Raw genomic sequence first — 25383 nt, forward strand, 5'->3', positions numbered from 1 at the left:
GGATGAAAGTACTCTCTGTTTCTCAGCAGCCCTGTGGCTTTTGGATTTAACAGCCCCAAAATTAGTTCATGATTATCCAGAGCACACATCACAGCCCAGAAACCACATGGGAGTTGTGTTGGGAAAGGAAGCTGAGAGTTGCTGAAGTAGCCAGACTGAAATTTATAACTGTGACCTGGGCCTTGTCAGGCCTTTATGACATAGTGTAAAGTGAATTGTTGCTTAGTCACCAATTTGCTTGGCAAGATTGGTTGGATTAGGAAATATATAAAAGGTCAGACAGTAGGAGTTTGTCTAGACATCCTATTTTGGATTCTACAACTCTAAAATGTTTCTGTAGCAACCTTTACAAAACACTGATATTTTAGCAATATTATGAAGAGCACCCACCACCTTCTCCCTCCAGTAATCAGGTAGAAGAGACTTCTTTGGAATGGACACATCCACTTAAGGTATCCAGCTGTGGCTGAGGTGTCACCACTATCTGAGAGGGAGAGGGAAGTTATGGCAGCCAATCCCCCTCCTAGGCTCTTCCCAGCAAGGCTTGGCTCCTGAAGGCGAAGAGGTGATCACCTCTTAGGGGAGGAGTCAGGGCCTTAAAGAAGCCTCTGGAATTGTCACAGGCAAAAGGGCCAAGAGATAGAAATGTCTTGTTTTTCCTTTTAGCCCCACACAGAAGGTTACTTCACAGCTCATCACTGATGATTTCATAAAGATGTGAGGATGACCTTTCTGAAGACAGGGAAAATGGGATCCCCTCACAAGCATACATGCAACTTTGATCTTTTAAATACCAAACTCCTCTCATTAACTGACCAAGGGGGGGGGGGGTTGTCTAGCATTTTGCTGGTGGAGTCTTCTTAGACTCCAGTGATGGCATTTACAAAGTTTGGAGATTCTCAGGAAATAAAGGAATGGGGCAGAAGGAAGAAAGTAACCTGCCAAAAACTGGTCTTGATAGACTGATTTTGCATCCCTGACATTTTTATATTATTTTGATTATTGCTATGATTACCCCCATCTTTTCCCATCTTCACCAAAAAAATAGGAAAACTTCCAAATTTGGGGGCTCCAGATTTCTTTCTATATGTGAACTCCAGGAGTTCTAGTGACATTAATTGAACTTGGCTGGGCTTTCCAGATTGAATAGTACACATGCCACTTGAAAAAACCAAGAGCAGGTTTGTATTGTCTGCCTGACTAAAAATTAATAGCAAAGTGAATGCTGCAGACAGCACTTGTACCGTGATCATTATAGAAATCGAGAAAGTGTGTGGGTAGATGCACTCCCATCTGGTACTACTAGGAAAATGGACCTTGGATTTAAAGATTTCCAGCCTGGATGCTCCTTCCAAAGGAAGCACCACTTGAGGGCCTGTTTTATGTTAGTTGTTTTTATTCTTTATAACCATAGTCTTTTGAAATGACGGAACTTGGCTGGCCCCCTGCAAATGACTCTCCAGCAACATATTGCCCAGTGGAATACTGTGGCTTTCCCCAAAACAAAGGAGAGGTTTCCAATCCACCAGGAGAGATCAGCACAAAATGACTGGGCTGTGGTTTTAGGGGAATAGTGGCTCCAGATACCTTGCCTTGGAAGCTCATAAGCCATGTAATGGTTTCTTCTAACTTAGAACTTTCTTCTCGCTGACCTTTTCTATGATTTATAAAGTGATGTCCCCAACCCATGTTTTGGGGTAATAAATATTGAGCTATTTTTTCCAGGAGTGATGATAGACTTGTGCAGACAGTCACAATCTAATAACCTTTGGACTTAGCATTGGTAAGATAACTATAGGCATAGAAGAATGATTTTTTCCCCTTCCACCATAGCAAATTGATAATCTCATGTGGAAATTGAATACTGATAAGTTTGGGAAATGGGATGGATTGCCATCCATTTCTAAAAAGACCCAAGTGCAAATTGCCACCATTTTACTTCTATTTCAGAGTTCTATGATTTCATACATTTGAATAAACTCTACATAGATACCTTTTGCAACCCTGCCATAGTTTAGTGCCTAGGTAAGAGATGACTAGATTATTACTTTCATCCTTTTAAACTATAAGCCTTTATCTCACATCTTATCCCTACTATGTTCCCAGTGAAGCTGGCCTCTTTGCTGTCCCTTAAACAACTCCCTATATCTCTGGTTTCCTTGATTTCCTTCAAGTCCCAAATCTGACTTTTTTTTAATAAGAAATATTTCCTGAAATTCTCCCTTTAGTTCTAGTGATTTCTCCCTGCTTATTATCTTCAAATTATCCTATGTATGGCTTTTTTTTAAACATGGTTATGCTATGTTAATTACCCTATTACATGTTGTTTCTCAGGACCATCAGCTCCTTGAGATCAGGAATGTCTTTGACATTTCTTTGTCTCCTCATTTGGGTGAATAATGGTCCATAATGGAGGTTTAATAAATGTTTCTTGTCTTACTAGTTGACTGACTTATATAGGAACTTGCTATTCCTAAGTCATTATGCATCATTCAGGGTTGTGGTCTTACAAATTGACACCAGACCAATGGAAAATTTAATAGAAAAGAGAGTTAGACTCTAAGTTCCTTCAGATGTACTTCATGGTTTCCTTTAGGCATCTGATTATGGGCACAACCCATTCTTAAGTATGTGAAAATCTGCCTATTTTAAGATAGGCCCAGCCTAAATCTGGAGAAGCATTTAGATTCATCATGAACTTTCTCAGTAATTTGAGATCAGCAGAATAAACCAACCAACCACCAAAGTGGAAGCTGATTCTAGGGCCTTTTCTGTACTTTAAAGTCATCACTTTCTCAAAGCCTAAATGTCTAACACATTTCTTCTCATGATTTTCTTTATTTTATTTCTCACAAATCAAAGTAAGATGATAATTTCATACTCAGGTTAAGTTTGCTATTGATAGATGTTCATAATTATCAGCAAATAGACATAACTATAAAGATATATACAATATATGCACATATATGTATTATATGAATTAATATAAAATAATATGTAATAAAATAAAATCAGTGGCTTTCTATGTGACTCAGCAATTTATCTAGAACTAATTATATATATATATACATATATATATATTGATAGCTGAAGTTTCCTTTTATAAGCCTTCTAAATTTTGATTATTACTATTGATTTACATTTATTCTCACAAGACACATAGAGGTGAGTGAATAGAGTAGTAGGGCCTATAGACAGGAAACTTTAAGTCATTAGAATCAATTTGTGATTGTTACTCCATTTGGGATTTTCTTGGCAAGGATACTGATTTGCCATTTACTTCTCCAGTTCATTAGACAGATGAGGAAACTGAGGCAAAGAGGATGCAGTGACTTGTCCAGGGTCACATAGCTAGTAAGTGTTTGAACCCAGATTTGAACTTACAAAGATAAGTTTTCCTGTCTTTAGGCCCTGTAGTCTATTCACTGCCCCCATAGTTAGGAAGAGGTCAAATCTTGTCTTTGACTATTTGTGAACCTAAACAAGCCACTTAACCTGTCTGCCTCAGATTTTTCTACTGCAAAATGGAAACAATAATACAATTTACTCCAGGGTTGTTTGAGTATCAAATGAGATAATATTGTAATGTTCTCAGGCCATTGTGTGGTACATATTAGCTACTTAGTAAATATTTGTTTCCTTCATTCAGGAAAATGCAGGGAGATTTATTCTTCTCTATTTTACATATGAAGAGAACAAATCAACTTCTTGGGACAGAACAGAATTCAGGTCTCCTGTTCTGTTGCCACTGGATTACATTTCCTTGCAGAGTAGAATGTTGGCTTCATCTGAAAGATAATTAATTGGTTAATTATAACAACAACAAAAGCCAGTCCCAAACCCCAAACAACTGTTAGTTTATTCAAGGCAGTTTATAGCATCCTCTCCCCACGGGTGGATTCAGGGATAGGCACATGGATCATGAATCATATGCTTCATTTAGGGAGTTCAAGGACAAGCTTTGTCTTTGTTTGGGAAGAGGAAATAATGGACTACAAGTCTGATCCTGTCTAACTCTCGCCAAGCAGGCAGGAGACCCAAGTACTTCAGCTACCTCTCATGTGTCAAAGTCATGTGTAATATGTGCCCATAAATTTGCCTCACCTGCATCGTGAGAGGTGGAGTGGCTTCTCTGAATATGTGCAGCTCCTGAGAACAAAGATGCCGGGATTTGGAAATAATTGGGCCTGTGAAAGGGCTAGTGTTTCCAGAAAGAAATTGCTCATTCAAAAGTGTTTGATAGGCAGAAAGGATGGGAAACAATCCAAGTGGCCCAAGAACATGCACATTCCACCCTCCCATTTAGAAAGCTGTTTTAGACTTTCCTCAAAAAGTAACAGTGAGATGGGTTATTTAAATAAACATTGATCAAGTTTAAGAGAACTTTTCTGTACTCATTCCTTCAGCACCCAAAGAGAACTCAGCATCTACCATCTTGAAAAAGTATCATTTCTTCTAGAGGGATGTCTGGATTTTATTTTTTGTTTTAATGAAAGCCATATTCCTATGTCATCTTTACTGTCAGTTTAATTATGTTCTAGGTTTACTTTTAGTCATCAAAAATTATGCTTGCTGTTTATCTAGGTAAAGCAAATAAAATTTCTTACCCTATATTTGGAGGGGAGGCAGATGGGTTGTAGTATCATCTGCCTCTCCAGAAGACAAGAATTCTACTTCTACATTATAATCTCCATCTTGAATATCATCATTGTCATCGTCATCATGATCATCATCATGGTCATCATCATCATCCCTTTAAGGTTTGCAAAGTGTTTTTACAAAATTATCTCTTTTTATCCTCATAACAACCCTGGGACAAAGGTGTTATTTTATCCTTAATTTACAGACAAGGAAACTGAAGGTAAGAGGAGAAAATGGATTTACCCAGGTGGTGGGCAAATTCACAGCTGGTGAATACAACTGGTCATACAGCTGGTCTTAGGAAGGATTTGAGCTCAGCTCTTCCTCACTCCAGGTCCAGTGCTTGTCTATGACCATCTAGATTCCCTTTTATCATCTATTAAAATAAGGGGGTTGGACTTGATGATTTCTAAGATTCCTTCTGGACTCTCTCTAAGTCCTATGTTTCAATAAACATAATCATCCCATGACTGAGATGCTTTCTGTATGAAATGTGAAAGTCAAATGAGAGACTTATAGGGCCAGATGACTCCAATGGTTAGAATTTGGTTATAACAAAGTCAAAACTAAGAGAATTCTCTTTTCCATAAAGAAAAGATCTAGATTTGTCATGTTCCATACTTCTGTATATCAATCTTACCAGCCCTTTGGCAAATAATGGTTTCTAGGCATAAGGAAGACCTGGGCTCAACCCAATTCATCATTATTCTTGGGAAAAATTAAGGGCACAAACTGATATTGGATTAAGTGGATGACTGAATCAAGAGTTTAGCATTAGATAAAGCCACTAATATTCATTCTCTATCTATCTATACTTTCTAGTTAAATATATATATTTGATCAACCAACTGTTAGGTTATCTTTTATGTGGATTTAGCTTGTTTAGGGGCAGCTAAGTGGTGCAGAGGATAGAACACTGGCCTTGGAGACAGGAAGAGGGGAGTTTGAATCCAGCCGCAGACACTTGATACTTATTAGCTGTATGACCTTGGGTAAGTCTCTCTGATAATCTCACATCCAAGACCATCTCCAGTTATCCTGATCCATATCTGGCCACTAGACCCATAGAAGAAAGTGAGTCTTGTGACTTAGTACAACACTCCCCTCACTCAAATCTATTCCATGTGCTTTTCATGGGCATCACCTCCCTAATATCATGATCTTTTTCAAGAAGAAAGGATAAACATCATCACATTGGCTAGTTGATAGGAAAATTTGTGTGTAGACATACATGGACACAATGTCTTACTCTGATGCTTCATTATGACACAATGTAACTATAGGATTTTTGGAGGTTTTGCCAATGGGGCACCATCTCAGGTAAATTCTGCCAACTTGGAAAGGCATTGAGCTTAGTCTTGGGGAAAGACTGTATCTACCTTCTGAGAGCCAACATGAATAAGTATAGAGAAGCTCTTCACCAAAAAGCCGAACACTTTGTCATGTATTCTGGGGCCATGACAAACCAAGTGACAAAGAAAGATACAAAATGATGCTCAATTCAAAAATCAGTGAACATTTATCTAGATCCACTCTGTACCAAGTCCTATGTACAAAGCAAATACAAAAAAAAATTAAATTATCTCTTCTTTCAGTCAGACTGGTTCCCTTTTGCATCTATAGTGATAAATAGTAGAAATTCCTAAAATCATGTAGCATATATACCATATGTAGATATACACTTAATTCCTGGTCCTCTAAATGTGGAATCTTGTCCAATGGTCAGTAAAGTGCGTATCCTTCTGAAAAACCTAGGTCTTATCCATCTTTACCTTCTCACTCTAAATGAAATCAGAAGAGAAGGGGAAGTTACAGCTAAGAGAATGGCTGACTCATAGGTTCTCCTGGGAGTTACAAATAAAAGAGTTGGAAGAGCTGGTTTTATCATGTGGCCGGAGACCATAAGAAACATCTTACTCATGTTTAGAATGTACAAATGGCTATTATAATGACAATTACAATTTATGTGCCAGAATATGAGAAATTAGAGAAATGCCAGAGAGACTTGGAAAGACATTACAAATTAGATCAACATATACTTTAATATTTGTTGACTTCAAAGTACAAAGTGAATGTAGGAACAGTGGCAAAAAATTTGTTAGAAAACTTGATCCAGGAGTAAGAAATGAGATGTAGATGAGTTGTAGACTATACAACAACTTACCAGCTATACTTCATAAATACTTTCTTCAGGAAGAATATCAAGAGGTACTATACATTGTACCAAATAAGATCATGGAAAATGAAATTATGTCTTAAAAGATAAGAATCAATGGCTTCCTGAAGTGAGAACTATTCCTCAGTCATCTATCTATATATAATAAAATAACTGCCTTGTTAGAGCAGTCATCAAAAAAATTATCAAATTAAAGGAAAAATGAAAGGGAGAAGATAAGACATGTAACTCCAACTTGACCCATTTTAATGAAACTTTCCACAATGAAAAATAGGAAGACATCACTATAGACTATCACTACTTACTAAGGTAATTTAACCAGTGTTACTCAATTGCCACAAGAGAATACCAGAAAAAAACTTATAAACTGTCCCAGGCAGCAAGCATTTGATCTCATTCTACTTGATCCCAAGTAGAGAGATGTGGCAATGAAGCATAATATCAATTTCATGTATAAACTGATTTGTAATGTCTTACAGTAGAGCATAGTAGAAGACAATGACTTGTATTACCTCATAAAACAGCAAGAAATAAATGGAAAAATAAGAAAGAGTTTACAGAAAATGAGGAGGAAAGTTTTAGAAAGTTTGAGACTAACTTAGATCAAATAATTTCTTGTTTTTGTTTAGTTATTTACAGTCATGCCAAACTCTTCATGACCCTATCTGGTGTTTCCCTGGCAAAGATATTAGAATAGTTTTACATTTCCTTGAAACATATAGGACTAAGTGATCTGACCAGGATCACATAGCTAGTGTCTGAGGTCAGATTTGAACTCATGAAATTTCTGACTCTATCCTCTGTAAGGCACTCTATCCACTGTATCCCTTGCCTATCCTAAGTCAAATTAAACTGAGGGTATTTAAATAAGAAAACATTTCAATGAACAGACAAAAAAAGTGCTAACAATACATAAAGATTTCTATAAAAAATTATTTTCTCCATAAGTGACAGTGGAGCTAAAGCATATAAACTCCAACGTGACAGTTCCTCATGTGTTAAATGAGGTAGTAATGATGGGAAAAGCCAAAAGTGGTCTGGAACCAGTTCAAACTAGTTCATGAAAGCCAATTGTTAAATTTTCAGTGTGAGCATTTACACCTTGGAACTTGGCAAACACCACAAATCCAGACTTGATTCATTGTTTTGTTGATTTCTTGATTTAAATGATTCAAAAAGTGTTAATAATGAAGATTAAATTTAAAAGTGTGTTGTGCTTCCCTTAGAGATCCAGTTGTTAGACATTTGCCAGCACACCTTTGGAAGAATAGCTAGACTAGGCAGAAGGAAAGTCTATGCTACAATTTTGAAGATATAAAATGATTACTTTTCAAGAAATCTGAAAGGGAAAAGATTATTTTATTATTGTTCTTGTTTTTAAAGAGACTAATAAGGAAAATATCAATAACTAGTAAACTAAATATCTCCTTTTCATCCTCCCCCCAAATCTTCATGACAATAAACTGCACATGAAACCAATCCAATCAAATAACAATTTTTCAAGTACCTGAATGAAAATTTGAAAATGAAATAGACTTCTTCAAATAAAATCTAGACCAGACCGCATCGTAACAGTTATACAGTTGACAGAAAAATATAAAGGATGCAAGATGATCCTTATTTACTGTTTACCATAAAAAAATCGATTCAATGGTGCAAAAAAACTTCCAAAATGTCTTCTTTCAACAAAATTCCTCTCTTGCATAAATTATAATCACATAAGATGCCTTAAAATACATAGCAACAAAAATAATCTCTGCTCTCTGTCTCTTACTGTGTCTGTCTGCCTGTTTGGTTCTCTTTCTTCTCTTTATATAATAGGAAAAAGAGCTAGGAGACTTCTCTTGACACAAGGCATTTGATACCTCTGTAGAAGTCATATAACATAACACCTCCCCAAAAGATGAATTCTCTATCTATGTTTGTTAATGTTGCTCAATTGAATACTACTTTTTCATGACCCAATTTGGAGTTTTATTGTCAAAGATACTGAAGTGGCTTTCCATTTCCTTCACCAACTCATTTTAATAGATGTGGAAACTGAGACAAATAGGGTAAAGTGACTTGCCTAGGGTCACACAACTAGTAAATGTCTGAGCCAGATTTGAACTTAGGAAGATGACTTCAGGTCAAATGTTCAATCCACTGAACCATTTAGCTGCTCTATCTATGTGAAGGCTCTCCTAATGCTCCTATTCACAGATAACATTTTTAGGTGGTTTTTTTTTTTTTTGCAAGGCAAATGGGGTTAAGTGGCTTGCCCAAGGCCACACAGCTAGGTAATTATTAAATGTTTGAGACCGGATTTGAACCCAGGTACTCCTAACTCCAGGGCCGGTGCTTTATCCACTGTGCCACCTAGCTGCCCCCACAGATAACATTTTGTTGACTTTATCAAGCCCTTAGAAAATTTCACAGCCTTCTAAATGAGATCCATAATCACTGAAAAGAATTCAGCCTAACATCCACATAAGAAATATCATTTGGATGACGACCATCATAATAAGTTACATGGACAGCCCATGTATTGTTGATTCAATTACATACATATAAAATATGTCCCATATATGTTTATATATGTATATACACACATACCAATATCTAGGTGTAAAATGTATATATACAAACATATATAAATACATACACACAAATATATAGGAAATTGACTAGATGGGAGATAATTGAATGAATTGGCTTTTTTTGCTTATATGTTACCATTACCCATAAAAGAACGTTTTTCATGAGCCTGAATTCTAAAATTCCCTTTTCTAATCATAGCTTCTCATCCTTCCATTAGTCCCTTTGCTTCACTCCTCTTAAGGCTATTCTTTGTCTCCACTATGAGTTCCAACATATCTATCTCTCTCCATTTCCCTTGTTCATAAACTTTGACTTGTCTTACTTTCTCCTCATTGTTGATTTGATCTTAAAATTAAGATGTTTCACTATATCTCTACCTTTTGAATCCATGCCCCTTTGTCCTAACACTGTTCTTGCCTTGCCAAACCTTAATCCTAAATTACTCCTACCAGCTATCTTCTCAATATCTAAACTCATGCTTTTGAACACTGTTCAAAGTAGTCACATAACCATGCTGACTAGGATGTTTAGCCTGGCAAAGACTTGGGATACTATATTTCTCTAAAAGTACTTGAAAAGCTGTAATATAAAAGAAAGATTAGATTTGTTCTATTTGACCTCACAGGGGAGAATTAAGAGTCATGGATAGAAATGGTAAGGAAGCAAATTGAGAATGAGTGCCACATCAAGATGAGAACTACTCTAAAATGAGCAGTTCCTGAAGATGGTAGATTCACTGCCATTAGAAGCCTTCAAGTTAGGATACCACATCAGTTATGTAAAAGTGGAATTTCTTTATAGATAGACTAGGAAACCACTGAAGTATCCTTCAGATAAAAGAATTTTGTGATTCTTCTTTAAAATAAAAAATACATTGCAAAATAAAATGTTCAGGCAAATAATTAAAGTTGTGGGTCACTTAAAAGGCAATAGCAAAGTACAATGAAACAGCATTTATTAAGCTTTTACTGTGTGCACACTCAAGTGCAAAGCCCTGGAGGTGCAAACAGAAAAAGGAACATAGTCCCTGTTCTCAAGGAACTCACATTTTAATAGGAAAAGCATATGAAGAATTGAGGAGGACAGAAGAAAGACTGACTTTAAGGCTATTATCAGAGAGAGAGAGATGGATGCAAAAGGAAATGAATTGTGTAATGAGAGCAAGAGCCAATCAATGAACAGCCACTTTCATCTGTGCAATGTCAGGAGGTCCAAAGGAAGAGTTGCAATATGTTGGGTGGACCCACTGGGATAATTTAAGACAAGAGGAATTGATCATTTGCAATCCAGATCATTTGTATTGGTATCCCATATTGATGGGATCTCAGATCTCCTCAAAGTACATACACACTTATCCTTAGGTCATAAAAAGTTTTCATTGACTTCCTCATTTTATAGATGAAGAATTTGGTGGCTAGTGAAGCAATTTGACTATGATCACAGGATGAGCCAGAATGGAGGCCTCCCAATTCTCTGTCCAGGACTCGTTCCATAATACCACATTGCTCTCATTTTCCAGGTACTCCTGCTAGAAGGGAACCTTGCAAAGTCTAATAGCTTATCCTCTGCCTTTAAACCTTTCCTTGATTTGGTATAATATACCTGATGCCTCAGTTACCTTGAGGTCTCCCTTTGGCTATCTCTTGTATCTTGACCTCATTCAAGCTAAATAGTGACTAATTTGGGTACCTTTATCATACCCTACCTTTATTTCCCAAAACAATGATCTGAGGGTTCAGGAATCTCAATTAGTCACCTATAGCTTTGGGGCTTCTAAGGGCAGTCATACTATGTGACTTGATGTGGCAAATGGTTTTAAAAACCTAGAGCTGGAACCACGTGGCATAGGAAGTTGATTAGTGGCCTAATTTAATCCCAGAAAAACCAAAACCCTGACCCTCTGTAATTAGAAAGAGGCAAAGGAGTTGGGGATAGCAGAGCTACATAAATATGCCAGTCACCACTTAACCTGAAATATTTAAGCAAGCACTGACTGGCAGGGCCTAAAGTTAAATCCTTTCTTCTGGACAATAATACTAATTTTTATCACCAAGAAACTCAGGATGAGGATCTGGGTTACTGTTTTTAAAACTATCTTTAAAACTTCCTTTTTAATTAACAAAAGATTTATGAATTCTAGAATTTGGTATGGTTTCCCAATATTACAAACTAAACAATTACCTCAGTAATCCATATCTTTCCTCTCACTTGCCTTAGATAATAGACAACTTAGTACATTAGACTGATGGGCCCCAACTATGCATTTAATGCAGCCCTAGATCTCTTTTTTCTGTTATTTATTTGTTTTCAATCATTGACCCATATTACTTTTAAACCATGTCAGAGAAAAGGAAACCAGAGGCCTACTTCTTCCCACATTTGGCCTAGAGTTCAGCTTCCACTTATTGTTGTGGCTGAGATCCACTTACAAAAGGTCAATTTGCTGTTATCTGATCTCAGACTAGTTTTAGCTCTGCATTGGTCAGCCCCAGGAGACATCTGTGTGAGGATATGAGGAGGGGGTCCCCTACTAGGTGGCATAGAACCCTCTCCCCAGTCATTTCCTGTACATGCAGCTATGTGCTGGTAAATGTTTAACAATTGACTCACCAAGGCAAATAAAAATCAAAACCAAAAACTGTATTAATGCCATACTTTTAAGTTTGCTTTGCATTATTTGGATTTGTATTATTTGCATTATTAACATTTTATCCATAATTTTTCTAATTCAATAAGCAAAACAATAAATCAGAGCCAGTTCAAAGTGGTTCTACTACACCTCTGTCATGGCACTGATGACTTTCTTCACAGACCTTTCAGTGGATAAGAAATTGAAGGGGAAAGTGGTCAACCACAAAATTAGAGAATAGAGCATGATGAAGATAAATGACAATATACACACCACAGGAGTCAACAAGGATTTATTAAGTAATTAAGATGCAAGAGGTACCATGTCTCTAATTAGCTAGAGAGACAAAGACAAAACAAACCCTGGTCTCAAGGAGTTCACAGTCTAATGGTTGAGTACCAGGATAAATCTCCTGCAAAAAGTAGAATTTGGAATGAGTTTTTTGAAAAGATACCTAGGAAAAACAGAAGGAAGAATCAAGGAAGGGAGAACATTCTAGCATAGGGGACAGACCAGGAAAAGGAGAAGAGATGAAGATTACATAGAAGAAAAAGTCCTGGATTTGGACACCAGAAACCTACTTTCACAGTCTGTCTCTCTAATTTTTGTTACTTGGCTTGATTTCTCTAGACCACAATGACCCGATTAATACCTTGAAAGCAATGAAGAAGGTGTTTCCATCTTTAAGTCCCATGATGGAAATCACTGAACTCTCCTTTAAGTGGTAAGAATTTGCCTCTATCTCTCATGAAATAATTAAAAGAAAAGCCTCCACCTTTTTCTAATACTCTTGTCAATTAAATTCCATTCATCCTATATTCTCTGCTCCTCTTCCTCCTTCTTGTCATCTAAGCCATATTGTCCTCTCTCTCTCTTGTTTGTTTTTTTTTTGCTTGCTTGTTTAGGTTTTTGCAAGGCAATGGGATTAAGTGGCTTGCCCAAGGTTACACAGCTAGGTAATTATTAAGTGTCTGAGGTCAGATTTGAACTCAGGTACTCTGACTCCAGGGCCCATACTCTATTCACTGTGCCACCTAGCCGTCGCCTCCCCCCTCTTTCACACATTCTCTCTCTCCCTCCCTCTCTGTCTCTCTGCTTGCTGGAGACACATCTAAATTTTATAAGCATCTCATTGTTTAAAAAAAAATCCAAATCTCTACCTAAAAACTCAAATGATCTCTCCAGAGAAGTTTGATTGAAAAGGAAGAAAGCATACCCTCTAAGCCTGAAGCCAAAAAGCTACAATTTCCTTTGAAACCTAGTAGTCAACATGCCTGCAGATTTTCATGTAGAACTATTTTATATAAGTAGTGCTTGGAGAAGAGGAGAGAAAAGAAGTCAATATGTGATCACTCAGAGACTAAGTCCAAGCATTGAGAAAATGACATTAATTCCAGTTTAAACTTCTTGATTCTTCCCCATGTGTATTACACACAGCAAGCCACAGAAACCCACGTTTAATCTTTGTACCTTCCTCAGAACATGGTGGTTTGGGTTTTTCTGAAGTTGGATCAGGGCCAGCAACACACAGCAGGCATAAAAGGCTTGTGGGCAGGCTCTGAGAGCAGGCAGCTTGTGCTCCCAACAAAAGGAGCACTGTTGGTGAAAGTTGGAGGCACTCCTGGAGTCAGCTGCAGAAGCTGCTTGGCAGCTGGTCATCGGTGCTGGCATCAGGGTGGCTGGCAGGCCTTCCAGGCCTCAGGTGATGATAAGGAGGAAACAGGGCAAGAGTACCCTGCTAATGAAATGGAATTAAAATAGGGGATTCTTGGGCATTGTGCTAGGGGTGACAGCCAGTGGAAAGATCTGTGACCTATCTTCAAAAGCCCTTTAGTGGCTAACTTAGTAGCTAAGTGGCACCAACTTGACATCACAGGGAAACTAAGGGGTTTGTCCACTATTTCTGTATGAATGGTACTCCTATTATTCTACTCCTCCTCCCCCCACCTTAAAGTAAAGAATTACAGAATTGCACCATCTGTAGAGTTTCCTGTAAATGTTGGATTGCTCCATGACCAAAGTGACCCTGCCAATGGACATATGCAATTATACACTTCCACCTTCAACCTTGACCTGGCCTTAGGGATCTCAGTGGACTTCCCCTGCATTAACCCCCACTCCTTGCAGCCCTCCTTAAGGCTTCATATGACAGCCATCATCTTTCCAGTCAAGGAGAAGTAGACAGGACTTCTCTTTGGAGTCAATCACTGCTCCACCCCCACCCCTCCTTATGTCTAAAAGGGCAGATAAAGTCAATGCAGAGGTACATGACATCAGGGAGGTCACTTTAAGAGATCTTATCTATAGCCTTAATCGTTGTATAGAATAGATTTGGAGATGCATTGAGTCCAAATCAGTCACATTAAAATAACTGCCCTCTGAGTAGCTGTAGAAGAAAATATTTGTGAAAGATTAAAAAAAAAACCCAGAAAATGTTAGGATAAAGGGAGTTACATACCAGCTCGAGGTGGGATGTGGGGGAACACAAATATAGTAACCAGAAGGAACCTGGCTCATCTCTCAAATATATAGAGAATTGAGTCAAATTTACAAGAATTCAAGAAATTCCTCATTTGATAAATGGTCACAGGACATAAACAGACAGTTTTCAGCCAAAAAAACCAAACTATAATCATATGAAAAATGCTCTAAATCAAAATTGATTAGAGAAATACAAATTAAAAGAACTCTGAGATATCACTTCAAACCCATTATATTGACTAATATGACAAAAAAAGAGAGTGACAAATATTGTTGGGGATATGATAAAATTGAGGCACAAATGTTGGTGAAGTTGTGAATTGATTCAACCTTTCAGAGTAATTTGCAATTATGTGCAAAGGGATTGTCAAACTGCATACCCTTTGACTCAGCAATATTACTGTTAGCTCTGGATTCCAAAGAGATTTTTTAAAAAAAGAAAATGAAAACAAAGAAATAAAACCTATATATACAAAATTATTTATAGAAGCTCTTTTTGTTGTGACAAAGGAGTGGAAATTCCCCATAATTAATGGGGAATAGCTGAACAAAGTTGTTGTATGTGATTTTTGATGGACTATTGTACTATTAGATATGCTAAGCAGAATTGTTTAACAAAAATCTGGAAAGACTTACGTGAATTGATACAAAGTGAAATGAACAAAACCAGTAGAATATTGTATACAGTAACAGCAATATTATGCAATTATCAACTGTGAATGACTTAGCTATTTTCTTTTCTTTCTTTTTTTTTAGGGTTTTATTTTTTTGTAAGGCAAACGGGGTTAAGTGGCTTGCCTAAGGCCACACGGCTAGGTAATTATTAAGTGTCTGAGACTGGATTTGAACCCAGGTACTCCTGACTCCAGGGCTGGTTCTTTATCCACTGTGCCACCTAGCCACCCCGACTTAGCTATTTTCAGCAATACAATGATCCAAGGTAATTTTGAGGGACTCACAATGAAAAATGTTTTCCATCTCCTGAGAAAGACCTGATGGAATCTAAATCCAGATTGAAGCATACCTTTTCCTTGGGTTATTTTTTTTTTGGTCTGTGTTTTCTTTCACCATATAACTAAGATGGAAATATGTCTTGCCATGACTTCATATGTATAAACTATATCAAATTGCTTGCTGTCTCTTGGAGGGGGGAGAGAGGAAATGAGGGAGAGAATTTAGATCTCAAAATTTTTAAAAAGTGAACGTTAAATTGTTTTTACACATATTTTGAAAAAAAGGGTTTTTTAATTAAAAAAAGTAGAGTTGTCAGAGATAAAAGGAAAGGAACCATGACTCCAAAAACATGGACAGTCAAGAACTGAATGAACTGGGCACTCATTATTTGGAGAATGGCTGAAAAAACTGAAGTAATAGAATATTTCCCTATAAGAAATGACAAGTGTAGATAATTTACAGAAATTTAGGAAGATTAGTATGAACTGACAGCTTTGATGAGTTAGAGGTGCAGAATGAGGCACATTTTTGGATGTGGTCAAAGTAAGGATTTATTTTTTGACCATATTTTAGGAGGGACAAGCTTTTATTTGGGGGAGGGGTCAAGTTAATGGGTAATAATATCAATATTAAAAAGAAAAAGCATCAATAAATTTTTTCAACTCCACAGAAAATAAAAAACACATTGAGAAGGTGACACAAAGGAACAGAGCATTTTGCTATAACCTTGTTAAATTTAATAAACAGTTAAAAAAGTATAGTTAACAGAAATTGTATACACAGTCTTCTTTTCTGTTCTTTGTATAGTGAAATGTTCACTTTTGTAGAAAATTGTTAAGTTCATAGTTAAAATGAATATTTAGAAAGAAAAAAGAAAAAATTTCTGGAGAAAGAACTAATTAAGTAAAGCTCATCAAAAGACACATTCACAGGACAAACTGGAATCTTTCCTGTTACATCATCTTATTTTCTTGCCTATTAGGAATTTCACAAATATTATATTCAGATTTGAGGTTTTATTTCCATATAGTCCTCCGGGATAGGCAAATATCTGATCTATGCTGAATATACTTACCATACTTTTCTTCTTCTGGGTATTCACTTTTCATTAAATGTTTTATTTTGCTTTTCCTCCCTTCATTGCAAGTTGTTTATCATTGTCAAACTTTATCATCTATATCTTTCCTCTCTTTTGTAACAAAACTCTTTGAGAACCCATCTCCAAGTGGTTCAAAGTGGTGCCTTTATTTTTCCTCTTTTTGCTTTCTTCTTAACTCTCTATAGTCCAGCTTTTGAGCTTATCATTCAAATAAAACTATTCTCTCCAAAGTTATCAATGAATTTTTAATCACCAAATCCAATGGCCTTTTCTCATTTCTCATCCTTCCTGCCCTCTCTGAAATCTTGGATGCTATCAATCATCTCTTTTCTTTGATACTCTCTTTAGTTAGGTTTTCATGACATTATTCCATTCTGATTCTTCTACTGGTCTGACCCCCTCCTTTTCAATTTCCTTTGCTAGATCTTTACCCAGATCACATCCACTAATGGTGAATATATTCTAGAACTTTTAACCTGAGCCCTTTTCTCTTCTCCCTTTATATCACCAAGATCAAACTGAGAGGGAGAAAAAGGCTCAGGTCTGAGCTTTTTTTTTTTTCAGAGAGTTGGTTAAACATTTATCAGCAAACTCCTATGATGCTCTCAAGGAGCTTAAGGCCTAAAGGGATCTCAGTGATCCCATCAACTCCCATTGATTCAATTATCTCCTTTGTCTTAATCATTTTCAGGTCACTTATCTTTCCCTAAGCTCTCTCCCACTCTAGACTTAGCATTTTCAACTACCTTTGATCCTGTCTATTGAACTGAGTTTCTGGAAGACATCTAAACTCAACAAGTGCAAAATTTAACTCATTGATTTTCCCCTCTTTTGAATTTTCCCATTGTAATTAAAATATCACTATCTTTGCAGTGACCTATGCTCATATTAGTTCCTTACTATCTCATCAGTCCTTATATCCACTCTGTTGCCTTTGTAATATCTCTCATCTTCATCTTCTCCTCTGACACTGCCACCATCCTGTTGCAGGCCCTCATCACCTCTCTCCTGGACATTAATCTTCTGGTTGATCTCCTTGACTCAAGTCTCCCTGTTCCAGTTTGTCTTCTGCTCAGCTGTCAAACTCATATTCCTAAAGTACAAATCTAACTATATCATTGCCACTTCCATTCAATAAACTCCAGTGACTCCTTAAGTCTTTCAGGATCAAACATTAAATCATCTGATTAATATTCAAAACCCTAGCCCACTTCCACCTTTCCATTTTTTTACTTCCCATCATATAATCCATGATCTAGGGATAATGTCCTCCTTATTGTTTTTTAAACAAACCATTTCTCTCAACTCCTCATTTTCACTCTCCCTATGCTTGAGATTTTCTCCCTTCCTATCTCTACCTCCTAGCTTCTTCCAAATCTCTACTTCCACAGGAAGCCTTTCCTGATTCCCTTTCCCCTTTGATTATCTCTAATTTACTCTCTTTCTTTTTCATACAGTTTTTTTTTTTATGTTGACTCTTCCTTTAGACCTTAAGCTCCTTGAGAGCAGCACAGGAGTTTGCTGGTAAATGTTTAACCAACTCTCTGGGGGGAAAAAAAGTTCTGGCCTAGGTCTTTTTCTCTTCTTTTCTCCCTCAATTTGATCTCAACAAATTTTATTAATTAAGTTAATGTTCCTATTAAGAAAACCCCCAGATCCAACTATCCAGCTTTCACATATATCCTGAGCTATAATCCTGTATTCCAAACTGCTTGCTGAATATCCACATAAGTTTTCCCTTAGTCTTCCTAATTTCAGCATGTCCAAATCAGAATTGGCCATCATTCCTCCAAAACCAACCCCTATTTTTCAACTTACTTATTTTTATTGAAAGGATCATCACTATCGTGTTCACCACAAAGACAAAATTTACAGAACTTGACAGCAGAGTGAATATAAGGGTTTATGAGAGAGTATACAAAGAAAGGCAAAAGACAGTCCTTATTGCAGAAATGTACTATGGACAGCCAATTATTGAATTATCAATGTGAACATTTATACCATGAGATTGGCAAATGATAATTATTAGGATTTAATCTGTTGTTCTATAGTTTAGAAGTTATCCATAATTCTGCAATCTCTCTCAACTTCTTATATACAATTGGTTGCTAAGACCAGTTAACTACACCCCTTCCCCTGCCCCCCACATCTCTTGCATTTGCCCCTTCTATTTACTCAGACCACAACCACCTTTAGACTGAACTATTTCAATTGTCTCCTTTCAATTAGTCTTTCCCATCTCTGCTGCCATCTTCCACACAGCTGCTAAAATTGATATTCCTTAATCACATGCCTACCTTCCTTTTTCTTACTATTCAAGAAGCTCCAGGGTCTCCATATTTCCTTTAGTACACTACAACAGAGGGAATTTAAAGCCTTTTACAAGTTGGCTTCGGTATATCTTCCCCAGACTGGTATATTACTACTCTGCTCACACTTTACACTACAGACCTAGTGAATTTCTTTTCCGTGTTTCCTGAATTCAGTATAAGGGAGTTTTAGATTTGGAGTCATTTCTGGGCCAGATTCAGGCTATTCCACTTACTATTTTTTGTGACCTTGGTTAAGTCTAACCTCTATGGAATTCAGTTTCCTCCAATATAAAATGAGGGAGTCACATTTAGATAACCTTAGGGACTCCTCCAGCTCTAAGAAAGTCCTATGACATGATTTCATCTCTTATTTTAGTGCCTTTGCACAAGCAGTCACTGTTAAATAACAACAGTATTTTGAGTTTTGCAAAGTGTCATACAAATAATATCCCATTGGTCCCCACAATTATTATTATTCCCATTTTACAGATGAGAAAACCAAAGTTGCATGAGGCTTAAGAGAATTGTCCAGGGTCAGACAACAATCAAGCGCTAAGGTAGGATTTGAACTTTTCTGACTCCTAATCCAACACTTTTACCCATGGAGAGATGTTGCTGCTTTCTCACCTTCCCCTCTTGGACATTCTTACTCCTTTCACATATCAGTTTAAGTTCAACTCTTCCTTGAAGTGACCTTTCTTGATTCCCCTAGAGATTTCAAAGGCAGCTCACCAATCCTGTTCTTTCTTCACCAGAAGAATAGTGCTCCCCCTAAAAGATGTTTTGCAATCAAAGCACTGATTTTTTTGAAATGGAAATAAAGTTTATTAAAATTATTTTTAGGTCTATAGTCTGGCCTGGAGACAGGTGCTATTTTCCACAGTAAGCTCAAATCTCCAGCAACTTAAAAGCCTATATTTGATTTTTTTTCCATCCTTCAATGCTAATGCTAAAATGGTTAAATATTATTAAATGATCAAGATTCCCCAGGAAACATGGAAATCAGGGTCTAAAGCTCACAGGTACACTTCCTTAAGTGGAACCCAGCTATCTTCAAAATTGCCTCTCTTCTTCTTAGCTCTTCCATGTAACCTTTGATCAATGAAAATACAGAAGCTGCTGGTTTCAATAGCAAGGTTCACAGAGAAAGGACAAATAAAAATCTAAGAACTAGACCTTCAGATCTGAAATGATTCAATGTATTAGGGAGTTGGACTCATCTAATGAGACTTCATCAGCTCCCAGAAAGGTAAGGTCAAGTTGTCAGCAGTCAGATTTTTCAATGGAGATGTAACAGTAAATGGATAATATCTGTTTAACTGGACTGTAGGAAATGAAATAAGCAGAATCAAAAGAATATATTCAATAACATTCATAAGGTAAATGAACAGAATCTAACTCTGAGTCATTGATGAACCAATGAAGGTCTTCAGAGAACTTATAATGAAAGTACTCCATCCTCTTCTGGGCAGAAAGATGGGGAGTAAGGGATGGGACTACTAAAAAACAGCCTGATGATCACCATTAGATGTGATTCCTGGATGAGAGGGTTTTTTGGCTTAATTTTTTCCACAAAAGAATTCACTTTCAGAAATAACTAAGATGTAAAGATGTCAATCAATAATAATTTATTAAGCACCTATTATGTTGCCAGACGCAGTAGTGAGTGCTGAAAATACAAAGACAAAAGTAAGCCAACCTCTTGCTCCTGCCCTCAGAGCTTACATTGTGAGAGAATATATGCACATAAATAGGTATATGTGTAAAGTATACTAAAAAGAATATATGGTAGTTTGGGGAAGTAGTACACTAGTAGCTGATCCTGAGGGAGCAGGAAAAAATTCATGTGGATTGTGGCACTTGAAATGAGTCTCAAAAGGAAATGAGATTCAAAAAGGTAAGTGAATTATGTGCAGGAAAAGCTATGTGTTTTTTCATGCTTCTACTGAAGTCTTACTTCAAAGTCTCATTTAGTGATGCAGGATTCTCAGAGGCTACATCCTCTTAATAGGTCTCTCAAGCTCAAGTCTTTCCTTTCTCCAATTCATCCTCCACTAAGCTGCCAAAGTAATTTTTCTAAAACATCTGACTACGTCAACCCTGGTTGAATGAACTCCAGTGGTTCCCTATTACTATCAGAATCATCTAAAAGTCTTCTTTTAGGTTTTCAAAGTCTTTGACAACCTGGTTCCTTCCTAATCTTTAGGCTTTATTGAGATTTACTCTTTTTCATAGACTCTAAGATCCAGTTACACTGTCTACTGGCAGTTCTTTTAACACAGGATCATGTACCCTTTGGAAATCTGGTAAAGCCTACTTTCAGAGTAACATATTTAAGTAATTGAGGGAAATGTTAAATTTTATTTAAAGCTTGGTGAAAATTAAGATGTACTTTTTTTCCTTATCTAAGTTCACACCCTCCTACTCTTAGATCCTTTAGGGAACATAGTTCCCAGGTAAAGACCCCTCTAACACAATACTCTCATTACCCATCTTTTGTGTCTCACCTCTGCCTCTCAAGTTGCTCTATTGATTGCTTTCAAGATTCAGTTCAAACTCTAGATTCTTCAGAAGGCCTTTGCCCTTCCCTCTAGACTTACCCAGGGTATATAGGGTATTTAGGGAGAATTAGCTCCTCTGGTGTGAGGGTTTGCTGGGCCCTTTTTGAGTTGCTCATCCACCTTCAGTGTCCACCTGGCACATAACTCTTGCCTGTGGCTCCAAGAAGCTATAGCTAGTGGTAGAAACCATTTCAGCATATGGGTTAGACCAAACCTATTGGTGAGTAAGGGTTATGTCTACCTCAATCAGGCAAAGTCCAGCAGAATGGGTGAAGGAGAACAATTTGTTCCAATGGCCATGAAAATGGCTGGAACAGGTACTGTGGAGGATTTAGAGCTTACTTAGATATGAAAGACACCAAGATCATCAGTCACCTTGATTTTTGTCTCACCAGTGTAATTTGATAACTCTGGAACCAAGAGTGAGGCAGTAGCTTTGTACAACTCTACCTCACTTAAATTCAATAATTCTCATCCATGACAAGATACAATGGTCCTCTTCACAAGGAAGGAAGAATAATACTGACTTCCCTTTTCTGCAAATCTTTTGTGTACCCAGTTATTTATAATTTGTCTCTCTCATTAGAATATATGCTCCTTGAAAGCAGGTACTCTTTTTGGCCTTTATTTGTATCCCCAGGATTTATCACCATGCCTGGCCACAAAGAAGTGCTTAATCAATGCTTATCAACTGGCTGACTGATTGACTGCCAGAACCTACTAAGCTGGGAAGGTTATATCTATTATCTGAAAACCAGCCTAGTAAAGGCAGAAGAAGTTGATCTCCAGAGGCACCCTGATGTATTGGAGGATTTGGAGGAAAAGGACCTGTGTTTCATCCTTACTCTACCACTACTCTTGCATGACCTTGGGCAAGTCACAATTTCCCTAGGTTTCCATTTTCACATCTATGAGTGAAACATATTTGACTTGTTGAGTTCTAAGTTCTTTTCTAGGTCTAAATCTGATTCTGATTCCAAGAAAGCTGGTTTCCAGGTGATAGAGTTGATTTGCTTTTTTTTTAACCTCTGCAACTCATGAATCTTTCTATCAAGGCATGAAAGGATGAAATCTGTGTCAACAGAGGGAGTGCCAACATGCATGAAATCACCAATCCTTAAAGGATCCAAGTGAGGATTCTCTCATGCATTGATTTCAGCCTCTTCTTGAGAAAAAAAATACAGCTAAGATATATTTAAGGAGCTCTGGATTGGACCATCTGCCTTTCATTTGGGAGAAGTAGAATGTTTTGTTAGGAGGTAGCAAATCTGCAAGCATAAACAAAAAGTTCTGATCAACAGCAAAGCCCTGAAGGTATACAGGGGCCTGGTATGATATGTCCACTGAGCTCTACAACAGGGTGAAAACCATCTGGGAGTTGGATCTATCTTTGGCAATGACTGTCAGTCTCTTACTTCTGTGGGTGTGGCAGGGCAAATCTTTCCTTAAGAACAAAGCTTTCTCCACTTAACTTGGCTAGGAAAGAGAAAGCAGTGTGTAGACAGCTGTTCAAAATCTCTCCAGAGCACTCTGGAATGATCTCACTGCTCTGCTGTAGTTTGGACCAGTTTATGGTTGGTGATCTCTGCCAGATTGAATTTCTTTACCTTTTCTATTGTCTCTCTGCCTTTGTAAGCTGAACCTCTGTTAAAGGAACTGATCCTTTTGTCAGTGGTGGAAATTAAAATGCATTTAGTTGCCTCTGGTCTCAAAGAAATATGAGTTACCCTAAAGGAAACCAAACCACAGTCCAAAAAGGCCAGAAAACTAATTTAAAAGAAATGTAATCAACTTGACTTTTCCTTTATAAAACTAGAAAGAGTGGACATAACTTGCTACCTACCTCCTGACGAAGTGATTGACTTAGAGTCCTGAATCCTCATTGGATATGCATCCAATGAGAAAATTTATTTCACTGGACTATGCACATTTTTTACAAGGGTTTGGTTTTTATTTTTCTTTCTTTTTCAGGTTTGAGGAGGGATTGGAAGTAGAGCATTGATTTTTTTGTTAATTAAAAAAGATTAATTTTTAAAAATAGGAAGGTTAGTTTAAAAAATGGAAATCATTGTCAAATTACAACAAAGAAAAAAAGGAAAAAGAAATGGATTTGAACTTTTGTCCAAACTTCAAAAATCCTTTTGTAACTTACCTAGGGAATAGACTTTATTGGTGTCCATTCACTTTCAAGAGATTAAGAGGATGATCCCGAGTCATGGGTGAACCAGTGCAAATAAATTGCTCAAGATTAGCACAAAATAAGTGGCTTGAAATCTATACCATTAGGAAGCATACTGTTGGAAGGGCAGCTTGGTGTGACTAGCATTTTGTTGAGGTGGGGGCAAGCTTTGGGAGGGGAGAGTTGGTCATTGAACTGTCCTATTACCTTCTTCATAATGGATTTTTTGTTTTTGTTTTTTTTCAAGGCAAGGGAGAAAGCTTTGTTCTTAAGGAAAGATTTGCCCTGCTGCACCCACAGAAGTAAGAGACTGACAGTCATTGCCAAAGATAGCTAGGTCCCTGTTGTCTAAGGTTGAATTTGAACTCAGGGCCTCCTGACTCTAAGGTTGGTACTTCATCCACTTCCTCACCTAGCTGCCTTCATAATGTTTTTTAAAAGTAACATTGAGTACCTAGAAAGTTCTTTTCTGACATCCTTTATTCTTAGCAATATATTAGGACCTCTGGAAGCAAGATTTCAAGATTGGAAAGGAGTTTGTTGTTTCTCTCAAATATGACCACTTCATGGGAAACAATCAGATCAGCTTTGGGAGGTGGGGAGGGTCTGACCAGGGGAAGAAGAGGTTCTTCTTGGTCTGAGGAAAGTGTTTAGTAGAGTTCACAAGAGGGTGCATTCCTTTTGGTTTGCCTACCTTCCATGATTGCCATGTACTCCTTTTCATCTGACTCAAAGCAGCTCAGGCAACCTCACCCCACCAAAATTCCTTCCTGCAGTGCTTGTCTGTCTAGCTCAAAGGGGTGGAGGGAGTAAACCTACTAACATTAGCCTGAAAATGGGGGTACTCTGAAATGCATTCACAAGGAGAAAGGTACCTAATTTAAAGCTGGTGGTTTTGTAGTCATTTACATAATTGGCTTGAAAAATCTACCCTAGTGAAGGAATTCTTTTGTTTAACTGTGCCTTATTTAGTGGAAATACAATAATTCAAAACAATTTCATTAAAGTAATTATATTTTAATAAATACACTTGGTATTATAGATGACACTTCATTCCATAATAGAACCTGTTAGCAATTAGCTGCAGAAAAATGAATGGATCAGAGGTGATTGCTGTGTTTGTATACAATGCATTTATTTCAATGGTAACAAATAATATGTTAATCTTCCCCTAAGCATTCACCAACCGAGAAGTATTCCTCACCTCAAAGTCACTTCTATAAAATTACTCTGAGAAAACAAAATAAGATGCCAGAAGTTTGCATATCGTGTGTTGTGATTTATAGCATGAATTAAACTCCATTTTGTGATTAAAAGTATAATTATACCTCCATCTCTGCATGTCACAATATTGAATTGCTTGGCTCATGGTTGATCTCTTGGAGCCCAACATCCACTATATGGACTTCACTGCTCATGGGCTAGGTTTCCTGGCAGCTTTATACACAGTTCACCTACCTGCCTGACTACTCTGGGCCTGAGAACTACTGAGGGTTTGCTTCTTTCCCTTCTGGAAAGCAAACTGAAATAGTGACCCAAGGCTTGTAGACTCCTGGAATGAAACCACATTGGAAGAAAGAACATATCAAGAAAGAAACCTTTTAACCATACCCTCCCTTGAAAAGGGGGGGGGGAATTAAATCAGTTGATCTTTTCCAAATGGCAGACAAAACTGAATAATTTAAGTCTAATAGAGTGGTGAAAATCTAATCTAATTTATCTTTCTCGTCCCAACAAAAATTAAATACGTTAATGGAATTTTACCAACATC

General features: G+C 37.2%; 1 long non-coding RNA gene across 3 annotated transcripts; it reads left to right on the plus strand.

Moving 5' to 3' along the window:
* The first annotated feature begins 275 nt into the window (after nt 1–275).
* On the plus strand, nt 276–22632 carry LOC141501915 (uncharacterized). 3 transcript variants are annotated; one of them, XR_012472334.1, is made up of 5 exons: nt 276–452; nt 4585–4760; nt 12657–12750; nt 19362–19429; nt 22074–22632. It is a non-coding gene; the product is annotated as an uncharacterized LOC141501915 (long non-coding RNA). The 3 variants fall into 3 exon arrangements; XR_012472333.1 differs by lacking the exon at nt 12657–12750; XR_012472335.1 differs by lacking the exons at nt 4585–4760; nt 12657–12750.
* Nucleotides 22633–25383: the final 2751 nt, after the last annotated feature.

This window comes from Macrotis lagotis, chromosome X, assembly GCF_037893015.1.
Source record: "Macrotis lagotis isolate mMagLag1 chromosome X, bilby.v1.9.chrom.fasta, whole genome shotgun sequence".
In the NCBI taxonomy this organism is placed as follows: domain Eukaryota; kingdom Metazoa; phylum Chordata; class Mammalia; order Peramelemorphia; family Peramelidae; genus Macrotis; species Macrotis lagotis.